General features: G+C 42.7%; 1 protein-coding gene and 1 long non-coding RNA gene across 12 annotated transcripts in view; one reads left to right on the top strand and one right to left on the bottom strand.

Moving 5' to 3' along the window:
* Nucleotides 1–15,497, bottom strand: part of NPAS3 (neuronal PAS domain protein 3) — a 637,919-nt gene that overhangs the window by 98,866 nt on the left and 523,556 nt on the right. The window lies entirely within an intron of this gene.
* Nucleotides 10,044–14,676, top strand: LOC307204539. Its single transcript, XR_013833736.1, has 2 exons — nucleotides 10,044–10,096; nucleotides 14,335–14,676. It is a non-coding gene; the product is annotated as an uncharacterized lncRNA (long non-coding RNA).

Here is a 15,497-nt window from a genome sequence, read left to right on the forward strand (position 1 = left end):
AAATCAAGTCCTCACTCGGATATTCTCTCTTAGGCCAGCTATTCCCAATCATTCTCAGCCAACCAGCTGTATTCTGATAATTCTGATCTGCCTTACAGGGTTATTGTACAGATTTTAATAAAATAGTGAATGTAAACTGCTTTGAAGGTATTTTATTTTTATAAATTTGTTTGTAGATATGTTTGACTCGCAAGGCGTTCAGGATCCAAGGTACGACTGTACTGAATTTAATAGCAGCTAATAATAATAATAATAATTTATTATTTATACCCCACCCATCTGGCTGGGTTTCTCCAGCCACTCTGGATGGCTTCCAACAAAAATTAAAAATACATCAAAATGATCCCTGTTAGCTAGGGATCATGGGAGTTGTAGGCCAAAAACATCTGGAGGGCTGAGTTTGCCTATGCCTGCATCAAGACATCAGTCATTAAAAACTTCCCTAAACAGGGCTGCCTTCAGATGTCTTCTAAACATGAGGTAGTTGTTCATCTCTTTGACATCTGATGGGAGGGTGTTCCACAGGGCGGGCGCCACTACCGAGAAGGCCCCCTGTAGCTTTGCTTCTCCCAGTGAGGGAACCGCCAGAAGGCCCTCGGCACTGGACTTCAGTGTCTGGGCAGAACGATGGGGGCGGAGACGCTCCTTCAGGTATACTGGGCCGAGGCCTAATGATGCTGGACCTGACAATGTCATTAAGAATAGAGGCATCATGCCACTCTTCTCACTTCAAAAGCAGACACTATTCCTCAAATACGTGTCAGTGGCACCACCATAATATATGAAGACTCCTGCTGCATCAGACCAAGGTCCCATCTAGTCCAGCATCCTGTTCTCATAGTGGCCAAACCTGGGCCTATAGAAGGCCAGCAAGCAGGACCAGAAGGCAACATAGCAAGCAACTGTTTATCAGCTCAGTTGTTGCCCATCTAATCCAATACTGTATTTGTAGTGGCTCTCAGAAACAAGCCTTTCCTATTGCCTGTTGCCCAATTTTTATAAATGGGGAAGCTAGGGATTGAACCTCTGCCGCTGAGCTTTGGCCTTAAGAGGACTTAGTGGTAGCTTTCATCCTTTAAATTTGTGTTAGTGGCATCTATTCAGAAACAAATAAAACACTCATCCCATCAGTTACTAAACCCTAATAATTAGGGGGCAATCCAGGATGAAATACAACAGCAAATTTGGAAGAGTGCTGTACGGCAGAAATGAGGTCTTGAAGTCCCGAGGAGAAAAAATAGATTGTGCCACTTCAGAGTGCAGCTGTGGTTCATATTTTCTGGACGCTCATCATGTAAGTTGAAACAAGCAAACCAGAAAGACAGTTCAACCAGAAACTTCCTCCCTAGTGCTGTTCTTCTCCTTCTTCCCTCAAATTTCGGTGACCATTAAGGTGACACACACTCTGGAATTCTAAAGTGGCCCTGCCTGCTCTACTACTTCATCTCAATCGTCTGCATTCACAGACCAGGACTCTGAGAGTACTCTGCCAACAACAAATAGCTGTTTCTCTTCCACTAGCTCTGTGGCGGGGTGTATGGAGCGGCCCAGGACCTCCCTACTCACTGCCCAGGCTTGCGCCCCAGGGAGGCCACTACAGTGCTTCTAACAGAGTATTTGTCTTCACCTCTGGATATGTACTCCATTGTCTCTCAAGACAGACAGATGCCAACAACAAAAAGCTCTGCAGCTGCACACACACAATATTTTTTAAAGCACATTTGAGGCACTTTTTTCTCCTCAAAGAATTCTGGGCATGATAGTTTTTTTTTAAAGAGTTGCTGGAAATCGTTGTTCTGTGAGTGGTAGCAGTGCCCATAATTAGTTTGAATGAATGTACTTTAAAATAGTATTTTCTCTCTGATCGTAATCAGTGAGATGCACATTGGGAAGCTTATATTATTTATGCTTATTTAAACATTTAAACATACTTTTTCTTTTATTTTAAATGAAATTTATGAAAATAAAAGGAACCAATAAAAAGTACAACTAAATATAGACGACTGTGGTACTTTAATGCTGTCTGTGTTGTATATCACTATTCCTTCATTGAGCTCACAGTGACATGTATGGGTTACCCCATTTTATCCTCATAATAAGCCTTCGAAGTTGGCTAGGCCCTGGCAGTGACTAGCCCACAGCCTGCTGCATTCAGCACTAACTGAAGCTTCAGAAGTTTCATTTTCAAAGCTGCTCCCCATCCCATGCTCAGTTTAAAGGCCTTAACCTCTAAACTTGGAGTCAAGACACCTAGTAGGGCTGCCTCTTTCCATGAGTCCACCTGGCACACAAAAAGTGAGGCCCTGTTAGTTGTCTGTCCCTGTCCGTCCCCCACAATGTGAAATTTGGGCAGGGATGCAGCAGTTGGATAGGAATGCCCTCCCCAGGATGGTCTGTACCAGGGGTAGGCAACCTAAGGCCCGCCTTCTCAATCTGGCCCGCAGACGGCCCAGGAATCAGCGTGTTTTTACATGAGTAGAATGTGTCCTTTTATTTAAAATGCATCTCTGGGATATTTGTGGGGCCTGCCTGGTGTTTTTACATGAGTAGAATGTGTGCTTTTATTTAAAATGCATCTCTGGGATATCTGTGGGACACAGGAATTCGTTCATATATTCCCCCCCCCCAAAAAAAAATATATAGTCCGGCCCACCATATGGTCTGAGGGATGGTGGACTGGCCCATGGCTGAAAAAGGTTGCGGACCCCTGGCTCTGTACCCTTGTCTCTGTCGGCCTGATGTTTTGTTGTTGTTCCCGAAAATTCTCTTTTGGTTGCTTTACATTTTCCATTGGGCTGTAAGATATTGTGAATGTTACTAAAAATTGTATTATAAACCAACTTCACGCCCTCGATAAAATGGTGGGATATAAATGTTTTAATAAATATATAAAAGGAGGGTGGTAGAAACATGTAGTTTAAAACCATTTATGGTGATATAGAAGCAGCAGTTTGAAGTCTGAATGGGCACAGTGGGTATTGTTTTGATTTGTTGCCAATCACTATGCAAATGTAATATAAATACAACTGTGCACTAAGGCCATGCGGGCAAGTGGGCTTCACAGTTGACAGAGTTAATAACCCAGAGCAAGCACACACCAAATTGACTGTTGCAATATTTTATGGAAAGAATTTTGACTGAAACACAATAGCGAGACACTGTCAGATAATTTAGTGAAGTGCTGAACTGCGTTTCCGCACAAAGCAAGAGTGACTTTTTAATATTCACTAATTCCCAAACAAATAATAATGATCAGGAAATATTAAAATAAGCATTTTATTAGTTTCATTTCATTTCTTAATTACTCAAATTCAGTTTACCAAATTATTGCAGTGTGAAATGCTTAGAGGCAATGCTTACCATTAACAGGATTATTTACATGTAATCCCTCCCTCCCAAGGGGTATGAATGAACCGATCATTTGTGAATCCTGATTTAGGCTCTGAAACAATACCAGATGAATGAAATGTAGTTGTTGATGGAAGAGTAATATAATATGAAGCCATGATTTAGCAGTAAAATTAAACAGACTCCAGTACTTTATATGTGAACTTTTTTTTAAAAGCATGTAGACGAACCTAAATGGAACTGCTTGCAAAATTGTTCATTTTATAAGAATATTTGCAGTTGAAATATGCTTAAAATAAAAACTTTTGGTTCCAAGCACAACCCCAAATTTACTCACACTGAAGGCCATTTTTACTTTTTCAATTGGCTTGATTGAGATGAACAACGTGCTTTTTATCCATCATGCTTCCTTCTGAATTTTAACCAGTTTTTTATCCATCATGCTTTCTTCTGAATTTTAACCAGTTTTAACCAGTAGGAAAGCTAATTGCTAAGCTAAAAGCAAAATGAGATAAGGAGTACAGTGCCATATTAGGGATCTCATGAAACAACAGTCAACAACACTAATTTTATTTATTTATTTATTTATTTATTTATTTATTTAGAATTTATATGCTTCTTATATTCATCCAAACAAGTGGGATGTGGTTTTGCCTTAAATTGCCTTTTCCTTTAATTAGTTTTGTAGGGTGGATGTAATTATCTACACCTGAGCAAAGAGAATCAGACTGTAGTACAGGCTTCCTCAACCTCAGCCCTTCAGATGTTCTTGAGACAACAATTCCCACCATCCCTGACCACTGGTCCTGCTAGCTAGGGATCATGGGAGTTGTAGGCCAAAAACATCTGGCGGACCGAGGTTGAGGAAGCCTGCTGTAGTATGTAAGCAAGTGAGATAAGAGAAGGACAAGGAAATAAGGGGGGGCGTGAAATGAGCTTCTGTATAGCATTTGTTTTTGTTGCTGTTGATGGTGGTGGTCCTTTACTTCTCTAAGCCATTTGCCTTGATCTCTCCTGGCCTGTTTCGCTGAAAGATTTGCTATGGGGATGCAATCAAAAACATCACTGTGTTGACCGTGCCAATATTGGACACTGGTGCAGCTCTGAGGTCCAAATTCTTGTGCAAAAATATTTGACAATCGTTGGGGTCTGATAAACATTTGCTGAGAAGAAGCTCTGTGGTGGATTCTCAAATTGCTGCGACATTTTAGAAAGTGCTGTGAAGAAAAGAGGGATTACAATATGGCACAGCCCTTCCACAGGAATGTATCAGATAATTTATAAGTCATGTGGATGAAAGTATTTAAAATTATATCTCATATACAAAACTTCCAAACCAGGAGGGAGGCTAAGCAAGAAGTGAGGAAAAGTTAAGTTGGGATCACTTTCATATAAAAACTGAATTTTACTGAATGCTGAACTAGCTCTTGCTGTGAGGAGAAAAATGGAAGCTTTGAAATTTTTGACAGAGAATAAATGACTGCATAAGTGTGTGACACTAGAAGGCTGTGTAAAGCTGTAAAAGAAAGTTAAGCCGAATTATGCACCTGCAGTAGTAGAATAAAACAACACTAATATCACCCACAAGCTGATTGCAGATTGTTGTTGTTGTTATTATGTATTAAATTTGTATACCACGCTTCACCCGCAGATCTCAGGGCAGTTAAACGGATAATAAATAAATAGATTAAAAATCAAAACCATGCATAAACCAGGCTGCTATTAATGACTACACAGAAATATTATCAATGCAGATTTAACAATAGCAACATGGGCAATACTTTTGCTACATCTGGAGTCACTGAGTTCTGGAAAGTGGGAGGCATAAAACAAAGCCCAATATTAATTGGTACAACATACTTCTGTATGAAATGGCCGGCCAATAAAGCTGATGTCTCTTCCACTCTCCCTATTTAACTCTCAAATTCAAAGATGCATCTAAAGTCTACTTTAGATTAAGATTAAATTAGACTCTTTGTAATGAGAGGGGAACAATTGGGGGGGGGAATACTTCTTAATCCATAAAAATAAAGCTATGAAAAAATGCATGGGTAATCAGTTTCTGTGCCGCATACCTCATGTAGCCTAATCACAAAAATATCTCACCTCATCCTTTTATTTGTAAGTTGCCTTTCCATAGTTAAAATCATGCTGAAGGCAGTTTACAGAATTAAAAATATTGCATAATTACAAACATAACAAAAGTAGTCATGAACAATAAATAAACCAACAAAAATACACAACCAAATTAAAGTTTCTCCATAAATCATAGTAAGTGCTAAAATAAAGATGCAAAAGATTACAGTGGTGCCTTGCAAGACGAAAAGAATCCGTTCCGCGAGTCTCTTCGTCTAGCGGTTTTTTCGTCTTGCAAAGCAAGCCCATTAGCGGCTTAGTCGATTAGCGCTATTAGCGGCTTAGCGCAGTGTTTCTCAACCTTGGGCCTCCAGATGTTTTTGGCCTACAACTCCCATCATCCCTAGCTAGCAAGACCAGTGGTCAGGGATGATGGGAATTGTAGTTCAAAAACAGCTGGAGGCCCGAGGTTGGGAAACACTGGCTTAGCGGATAAGCGGCTTAGCGGCTTAGAAAAAGGGGGGGGGGAAGGGAAAAAAAGTTGGAAAAACTCGCAAGACATTTTCGTCTTGTGAAGCAAGCCCATAGGGAAATTCGTCTTGCGAAGCACCTCCAAAACGGAAAACCCTTTTGTCTAGCGGTGTGATGGCCTGGGATTCCGATTCAGAGGCTGAACCAGAGGAATCCCAGCCTGCACAGGAGTCCCCGCCTCCAGGGCCGGCTGAACTGGGGCAAGGCCTAGATTCTGAGGAGCCTGCACCTGTGTCAGATCCTCAAGAGCAGGCACCAGGTGAAACCCTTCTGGCCCCAGAGGTGCTTGAGGACTCAGTGGCTACAGGTGAGCCTCCTCTGGGGCCCAGTAACCCTTCGGCCTCTCCTGAACTACAGAGGCTTAGGGCAGAGAGGCGAAGGGTACTGGTTGCTCCCAGGAGGAGTGCTCGCCTTAAGGCCAGAGGAGGCGGGGCTCCTGGGGGCCGGGACCGCCCCTGGCCTTAGAAGAAGATAAAGGTCAGTCAGCCCGGTCCCAGGTTGCGGGAGCAACGTCGTTGTTGGCTTCAGACCTTCCAGTGTTCCTGTTCCCTGCTCGGCCTCCTGTTCCTGACCTTCCAGCGTTCCTGTTCCCTGCCCGGCCTCCTGCTTCTGATCTTCCAGCGCTCCTGTTCCCGCCCGGCTCCCAGCTTCTGACCTTCCAGCGTTCCTGTTCCCTGCCCAGCCTTCTGCTTCTGACCTCCCAGCGTTCCTGTTCCCCGCCCGGCTCCCTGTTTCGGACCTCGCCTCTCATCTCGTGAACTCTGACTACGGTCACGGTACCTTTCCCCCGGGACCAGCACAAGCGGGTTTTTCGTCTTGCGAGGCATTCGTCTTGCGGGGCACCACTGTACTACCAATAACAGCAACAACCTCCTTCACCCACCCCCCCCAACAAAACCCCAGCCCAACAATCTGTCCAGCTTCCTCAGCTTTTGTAGTTGGAGTCAGTCAGCGCCCTGCCCTCCCAGGCCAGCTGGAAAAAAGGCTCTCAAAGCAGGGAGCAGGTCTTCCAGGACTCACAGCCAAGATCATCAGTAGAGAACATTATGTGACAGATTAGAGTATTATTCCAGCATCTCTTAACAGATATATACACTTTCCTGGAATTATAAATATCTTAAAACCATCTTTTTAACTTCTTAGTCACTGCATACTGAATATTGATTGTTAATACAGAAGTGCGATGCTCTGCGGATATGAAGCCCTTGTGTCAAATCTGAGTGAAAGGGAAATTTCTAAATCACAGCAGGATTAGGGCTGCTGGAGAAGGAAGCGCAGAGATCGCAGATGGAGGCTGCCAAAGAGAAACAGAAAAGGAACTTGAGCAGCGAGTCTCATCTAAGTAAGTAGCTTGTAGGGATGGAAGGGTGAAATAGAGGACGGACAGGAGGACAATGTTGCATTTAAGGTGACCATGTGCCCTCATTTAGAGAGGACAATGCTCTCTGTTTTAAGGTGTCCTCTCTTTGAAGGGCTGGTCAGTCCAAGTGTAGTTTAAAGAACCATAAGAAGGGGGAGCAGAAACTTTGAAATTACTCATCAACACTTAGCACCTTGAGGAGGAGGAGGAGGAGGAGTTTGGATTTGATATCCCACTTTATCACTACCCGAAGGAGTCTCAAAGCGGCTAACATTCTCCTTTTCCTTCTTCCCCCACAACAAACACTCTGTGAGGTGAGTGAGGCTGAGAGACTTCAGAGAAGTGTGACTGGCCCAAGGTCACCCAGCAGCTGCATGTGGAGGAGCGGAGACGCGAACCCGGTTCATCAGATTACGAGTCCACCGCTCTTAACCACTAGACCATGCTGGCTACACTCTCCACTGCGGTGAGATGTGTTGTATGTGTACTGGAATTATCTTTCTGATTTCTAAAGATGAATCTACACATACACTTGCTCTCTTTTTTGGTGATACACACGTGATTACCCTAGCTGTTTTCAAAGAGTCAAGTTGCTCAGAATGAAAAGCAGAGGTAGGTTCTAAAAGCTGAGACTGGCAGTGCCGTATCATTGTTCCAATGTTTGAATTGTGCTGCTGGGGAGGAAAGTGGAGGCTCTTAATGAAATACACAAGTGTTATCCCTGACCCTATCCCAATTTTGGCCAAACCATGCCTTAACAGGTGTTAAGAATATCAACACAAAGGGCTAGTATACCCTACCCTCCCAACATTCCTCAGATGCGGGCCTGGGCTTTGAGGTGCAGCTTCTTCTGTTCCAGGTGGATCTGGCAGGAGACCAGCTCCACCTTCAGCACAGCTACTTTCTCCCACAGGATCACAACCTTGGAATCCAGTAGTCCCAGGGCTTTGGCCATCCTTCAGCTTTCATCGCCTCCCCGTGCCGCCTCCTCCTCCTCCAGGGCAGGGACACAAACTCAGCAGCAGAACGAAGCAAGCTGGAGCCAAGCGACCGTAATGGCCTCGTGGACAGGCCCCACCCACTTTGCTTTATGGGAAACCGGCCAATTGAGGAGTGGGGAAATGGCAAAAGACTTTCTTAGGGGCATTCAGGTGACTTGGATCTTGTTTTCATAAAAACAGGAAGTGCCAGAGGCATAAATCTTAGAAAGAGGGATGCACAGATCTGAACTTTCAGTAACACGTTGAAACTCTGTACTGAAGGGAAGACCTCTTGGGAATTCAGGACTCTGAGTGACAAAGTGAGAAGCTGTAGTAGCAAAGGGTTTTGGTGACAGTACTGGCATTTTCGGGGCAGCTGGAGACTATGGTATGCCAGGCCCCCTGCAATTTGAGAAGTAATCAGTTGCTTCTCTTATCTGACAAACTGCTGACACAGGTGTACTGTATTTACAATCTTGTGTTCCAGCCAACTATTTCAGTGGCACCCAAAGGTGACAGGTGGCTTGCTTGGTGTACCTGCAGCACTCTCTTTGACTCAGCTGTTCAGCAGTGCATGGAGTATGGCACTGGAGTTTGGTTGCCATAGCACCTTACAGATCAAGGCAGATATAGCCAGTAGCAGCCAGTGGCGCTGCATTGCCCTCCTGACTTCCCAACACTGCATGCCACTGCCAGTTACTGAGAGGGTGAGAACGAAAGGAAGCAGGGAGCTTGGCACTGTGCAGCACAGCAGAGAAGCCAGTCTGATGCTCTTAATGCTGTGCCCATTCCAGGCCAGGCTCCCTGCTGTCCTTTCACTCTCCCTCTTGGTAACCAGTAGTTACAATCAGTGTTGGGAAGTCAGGAGAGCAGCAGAGTTCCGCCAGCGAAGATGCCTATGGAAAGCCCTCTAGTAGGACTTGAATGCACCGTACTCCTCCCACTTGAGATCTCCACCAGCTGGTATTCAGAGTTATTCAGCAGCCACTGATAGCCTTATTCTCCCATTTTGGCCCAGGTAGCTGAGCTTTCAAACCACCCAGGAACCAAAGCATTAAAATGCATCCACACGAGAAGTTGTTTGGAAATAGGATAGATGTGATGACATATGAAACGCTGACAAATGATCTGATGTGCCCGTGTAGTGCTCACAGCTCATATACGATTGCTGTAATCACAGTTTTAAATTAAATTATTAAGCATCAAACTCAGATTAATTGACTTCAGATCTGGGATTTGAATTTGTCAAGCTGAGCAGACATCGCTTGATTTTGTATCACAGTTATCCCAATTATAAATCATCACCCCCTTTGCCGGCAACTCACTGCAGCCCACTTTCAGCAGTGCGAACACACTTGTCGTAACTCTCGCCTTGCATTCAAAATGGACATTTGGAAAAGGAAATATGTGCTGGCTTATGTTGTGATGCCACACAGACTAGCAAACACAAACCTATTTGAGGAAACAGACTTTTTTGCTTTTATTTTTTACACCCTATTTTTCACACACACCCCTTTTCTTTGAAAATGACTTTGTGTGAATGATGAGAGAGCTGAGAATAGCAGAGGGCAGCTGAGCATTTGGAGGGCAGTTGCAGTTCTACATACAACCTAATTGTGTCACCATGAGGATGGGGTTCCATTCAGAACCCGAGCAATGTAGAGATTTACTCAGAGCCTGCTGCAAACAAGAGCTGTATAGTGGTATCTGGAATATTCTACAGTACTTCTGTCTAGCTGGCTGGATGCTAGAGCACTGACATCAGAGATGATTTGTGATGTTTCCTTTGGAGGCCCCATAGGTATCTGTTTATTTCCAGAGATATATACATTAAGCATTACTTTTAATAGTTGTGCAGGGGAAGGGAGGGGGCACTCTAGCAATAATTTTGTTGTTAGAACAGGATTGGTAATGTGGGATAACTACAGTATGTAACTAGCACCTGGTATTTCCTCCTTTGTTGAAGTGATCCAACACATGGATCAGTACTGGTATACATAACAACAGCACAATCTTGCGCATATTTGCTCAGTAGATACCTACTAACTACATTGGGGCTATCCTGCCTTGTGAGTGGTCAAAGCTTGCAGCCTTAATACCACAACTAAATAAGCTGCTGTAAGTTGCACTGCTATTACTCTCAGAAAGAGTTTTATTCATACCTTTCAATAAGGAGTCTTTTTAGAACAATCACAATAAGGAATGTCAACTTATATTGTGATCCGACAAAGTTTGAAATGTTAATTAATGAACATTTCAATGCTATTTGGCAGGGCTGGGGGGAGAAATACTTTATTAAAATACTTTATTATATGCTTATGACAATAAACGTAATGTAACAGGGTTTAATGTTTTATAAGTGCTAGCTCATTGGCATTTTATTAATTTCTATGGTGTTTTGCAAGCTGCTCTAAGAGGGTTTGATCTGGAAACACAGCCTCTACATATTTTATAGAACTAAATGCTATGGAGGGTAAAAGGAGAGATAGAGCATCAGTCAGAAGCACACATAGGGTCACTGCCTGTTTTGCTCTATCTCTAGTGCACAAGGATATTAGCTTATAGGTGTATTGTCCAGCAATGCTATGCTTTACAAGTTGTTGTTGTTGATGATGATGATGATGATTAAAATAATATTCACACTTTATCCATGGATTCGAGAAACAGTTCATAACTTCAGATTAACATTCCTGGATTATGCCTATTTCAAAATGTGCACATGGGATTGTATGACTGAGTGTTTCTCTATGTCGGCACAGTGCTTGGGTGGGGAAGAACTCTGCCAGGATGTAATAGCCTTCTCCCCAAAACCCAATAATACCACTATCCAGGTGGTATGTGGGTGACACTGAGTATTTACAAAGGCTTGCAACAAAAGCTGGGACCCAAAACATATGATGCCTTAAATTTATGTGTAATTCAGTCCAATTTATCAGATGCATGAAGTGTGGAGTTGCAAGTATGTGAGAGTGTGTGTGTGCATATAGTTTGGGGGAAATTGTAAAGAGTGAGGTCATCAGAAAATGAGATATGGAAAAGCATAGTTTATGAAAATCACATGACTAATAGTGAGCATTGACAAAAAGCAGGTTTTGGTAACACAGACATCCTGGCATAAGTTAGCCAATGAACATATGCAGTGTGATAAAAAAAAATCATTTGTCCTGATTCAGCCCACAAGATTCAGCACTGAACCGCTTGATGAATCATAATTCAGCATTTTCATGTGGCAGTCTCCCTTTGTTCCGATATGGCATTGGCCACTTTAAGGCCAGTTACAGAGGGCTGTAGGAGACTGAAGTGCTCCCCCACTGGTTTTTATATACAGTACTGCCATTTCTGCTGTACAGAAACTGACCTGATTTGTCCTATGTAGAATACAAAAGGGCATCATTGGCAGTTATCAAATATTACAATGGAAGGTGAACAATTAAAAGAACCTTAACATTATGAATAATATTACTAGTATTCACTTTGTGGAAACAATGGTGCATCTACATAATGGATATATTGGAACCCACTGACCACTATACATTTTTGCATGTTTCTAACTTCCACTCAGAATACAGTGCTAAATCCTGCAAAACAGCCTCATATATTCATATTTAACCAGCAAGTTTAAGATTCACATCTCACAACTAAAGATTATACATCAAGTTGTTCTCAAATCCCAGCCAACTAAATGAAAAACAAAGCAGAACGGAACTACAAAATCAGATTGGGATTCAGGAATAATCTTATTTAGGACAGACCTAGAAGAGAAAACAGGACTGCCATTTGTTGTCATCTAATTCCCAGCTGAAACTACTCAAACATTTCACCATTGATCTATAGTCCATCCTAGACACTTGTCTCTTGCAGACCATGGGTAGCAGTCCAATATGTGCCAACAGAAATGTGGCATATGCTCTGTCCCCATGACTCCCCTGACAGCACTATGTTGGAATCTAATGTCAACCATAACATCAGTGGGTCACAATGCAGTTATTACAGCCTATACTTTTCTGCCTTTAACTTCCTTCTGACTTCACTGTTTACAGTTCCCCTATTCTCTCAACTCTGGAAAACACCTCATGCATCTGATGGTGTAGCCTGTATTCCATGAAAGCTTACGCTGTAATAAATTTGTTAGGCAGTATCCAATGTTAACCAGGGTAATCTCATGGAAATCTATTATTTTACTGAATTACATCCATTGATTTTGATGTGTCTACTCTGAGAACGACTTCATTCACTATCACCCTTAGTCTTTAAGGCAGGGTTGGGGGACCTATGGCCTTCCCCATGTTACTAGACTTCAGCTCCCATCATCCCTGATCACTGGACATGCTGGCCAGGGTTGATGGGAGCTGAAGTCCAATAATGCTGGGAGGGCCACAGGTTCTACCTCCCTGCTTTAAGGCACCACAAGGGGTTTTTTAACTGAAAAATTAATGGATACTGTCTGACTACGCATGCTTTCCCAAGGAACAACAAGTAATGTTTAACAGTAGATATGGCAGTTTAAACACATGTAGCTGCATTTAAGGAGGTCTTGAATTATGATGCAAGTTATTCAGCTGCTGTTGCTGTGTAAATACATGGAACGACATACCAATGCTGCCCACTTACAACATTTCAGCTAAGCCTGCGCGCTGTGTAATTGCTCACAACCCATTAAGCTTGATATGTTCTGTAGACTCCCATCTTTTACCTGATGCATTTATTCTGCATGGGATACCTCAAAGAGAACATATCTGATTCAGTAAAAGGCAAATAAAATTTTAATCATGCAAGCAGGATATGCTTTCAGGAAATCTCTGTATACAGGAAATATCTGAATGGGGGTCTTTTTTGCTGGCAATGATCCAGCGCTCAGAGAATGAATATAAGGATGTTCACAAATAGTGTTGATGCTTGACTGATTTCATATGTTTGACCAGCTCGTTTTCTAGCTTTCATCTGCAGATATTATAACTCCCCCCCAAAAAAAAAATCTACCATAATTTTCATTTGCTTCACAAGGCAACAGAAAAGCACAACTAGTACAAAAAAGGTGAAAATGCATTATGCCTAAAATTGGATTAAAAGCAAATCAAAATCCAACTGTGAATTTATCATTTCAATGAATTTCAATGCATGGTTTAAAATCTGTTCAAAATCTATTTGAAAATGAATATGTAATAATATAGACATATCTCTTTTTATAAAGCTAGCATTGTTGGATGTATTCTGTGCATTATAATTCATGAACAGAGTAGATGACTATTTGAGAAGTATTAAAATGAGCTGACTTTTCAATACAGGTATCTTGACAATAAGTTTTTTTCTATTCTTGGCAATTCAGAAACGTAGACAATTGTGCTGGAAAAATAATATGTATTGTAATATTCATTGTACAGTAGAAGTATAGTAAGTGGCAATTCTGGACATTACATGAGACACAAGGATTATTTTCTGTGATTGCACAGAGAATGCTTGGATTTCTTGTGAAGCTTTTGCATTGGAAATGAGATTCATCAGTCTGAACAGGGCAGGGTTAGAGCCCTTAGCAACATGCTTATTTTGTAGAAGGTCACTCAATAATAACTTCCTCTGCCCTCCAAGCTTATTAAGACTGACTGGCATATATTAATGAAAACACCTGATTCTCCAACCATAAAACCCAGACAAAGACTTTATTTTAATATTAAGGAAGGAACCCTTAATTAGCAGGGTTTCAAAAATGTCAGCTTCTTCTATTAGCTGTTCTGGTCCATCAAAGCTATAATCCCTACTGTCAAACTTCATCACATGATAGACAGTTTGCTGGCTTTCTCTCTCTTTTTTTAACAACTCTGATCATACTGACTGAAGCTTCTCTTATTTTGCTATCACATTTAACAACTTTGCATGCATTTCCATGTTGCATTGCTGATTTTACTCCTCTTTTCAAAGTCCACTTGTGTCAGCTAAAAAGGAGACGAATCTGAAGGAACACAAAATATTACAAGCTGATACACAGACACATAATTAAGGGCTTTCTGGAAGACTTATTCATAATATTGATTCTTTTTCCAGGGGCATGCAAATGTGGTTCTGTGAAAACGTGAAGGAAAAACAAGGGTTCACAGATGAATTTCCATCTCAGACAAGTTACAGAAAAGAAAGAACAAATGTTTGAAATGTATCTCTAAGGCTCGGGGGGGAAATGCACCGCCTTCATTGTTAGTCAGCCTCACTGCTAAAATGATCTAGTCAATTGAGAGCTGAAAGCAGTGCTCTTTAAAGCAAGACAGAAGAACTGCATCAAGTGGATATTTATTAAGTATTTACATACACATCCTTGCATCCTGGTGCTCTTTCCAAAATCAAAGCTTTAGAGAAAGAAGAAAACAATACAAAATAAAGCAATGAACTGGATCCAAAGGTTGGGATTAGTTTAAAGCAGGGGCGTAGGAAGGGGGGTGTGGGGGATGCGATTCGCCCCGGGTGTCATCCCTGTGGGGGTGACAAAATGGCATACCACAGGGGGCGGCACTTACCTTGGGGCCTGGCCTGCAGCGCGCCTGAGCCACGCATCTCTCCTGGGAGTGACACAGTGGCTCGCGGCCCTGTGCTGCCACTGCGTGGCAGCGCAGATCGCCCCCGCCACTCTGGGTGCCACAGCAGGTAGCTACGCCCCTTGTCCCATAAGGTTCCACCATCAAGTTCTGATCTATTCTCACTCCCTGCTGCAACCCTCTTTGAAACTGCCCATGCTATTCAGAAGGTCCTCCATGAAGGCTTTGGAGCTTTGTGCAGTGGCAGAGGGCAAAGAACTAGTGAGGCAATGATAGGGTCGGCCAGGACATTTTGCTGGTGTAGGCCGCCCACCCTGCACCCACCATCACATCTGCCACCACAATTGTGCCCTCACCCACAGCTGCACCCATGCTACTGCCACAACACAGTGTCGAGGGACCAGCATTAATGGCGACTGTGGCAGTGATGGCATGGGCTGTGGCAAGGCTGGCAGTTGCACAATGGGACTGGCAACAGTGCAACAGGAGGTGAGATCTGCTGCCTGAGGTAAATTGTTTCGCCTCGCCTCATGGAAGTGCTGGCCTTGGGTAATGTTCAGTTGTGCAAGTGGCCTTCCACTCATGCAACCTTTGAATTCAACTCCATATGCTTTATCCATTCATTCACTCAAAAATGTATACCCTGCTTTTCACCACATAGGTCTCAAAGTTGCCTACAAC

The sequence above is a fragment of the Podarcis cretensis genome (assembly GCF_951804945.1).
Source record: "Podarcis cretensis genome assembly, chromosome: 1".
NCBI classification, from domain to species: Eukaryota; Metazoa; Chordata; class Lepidosauria; order Squamata; family Lacertidae; genus Podarcis; species Podarcis cretensis.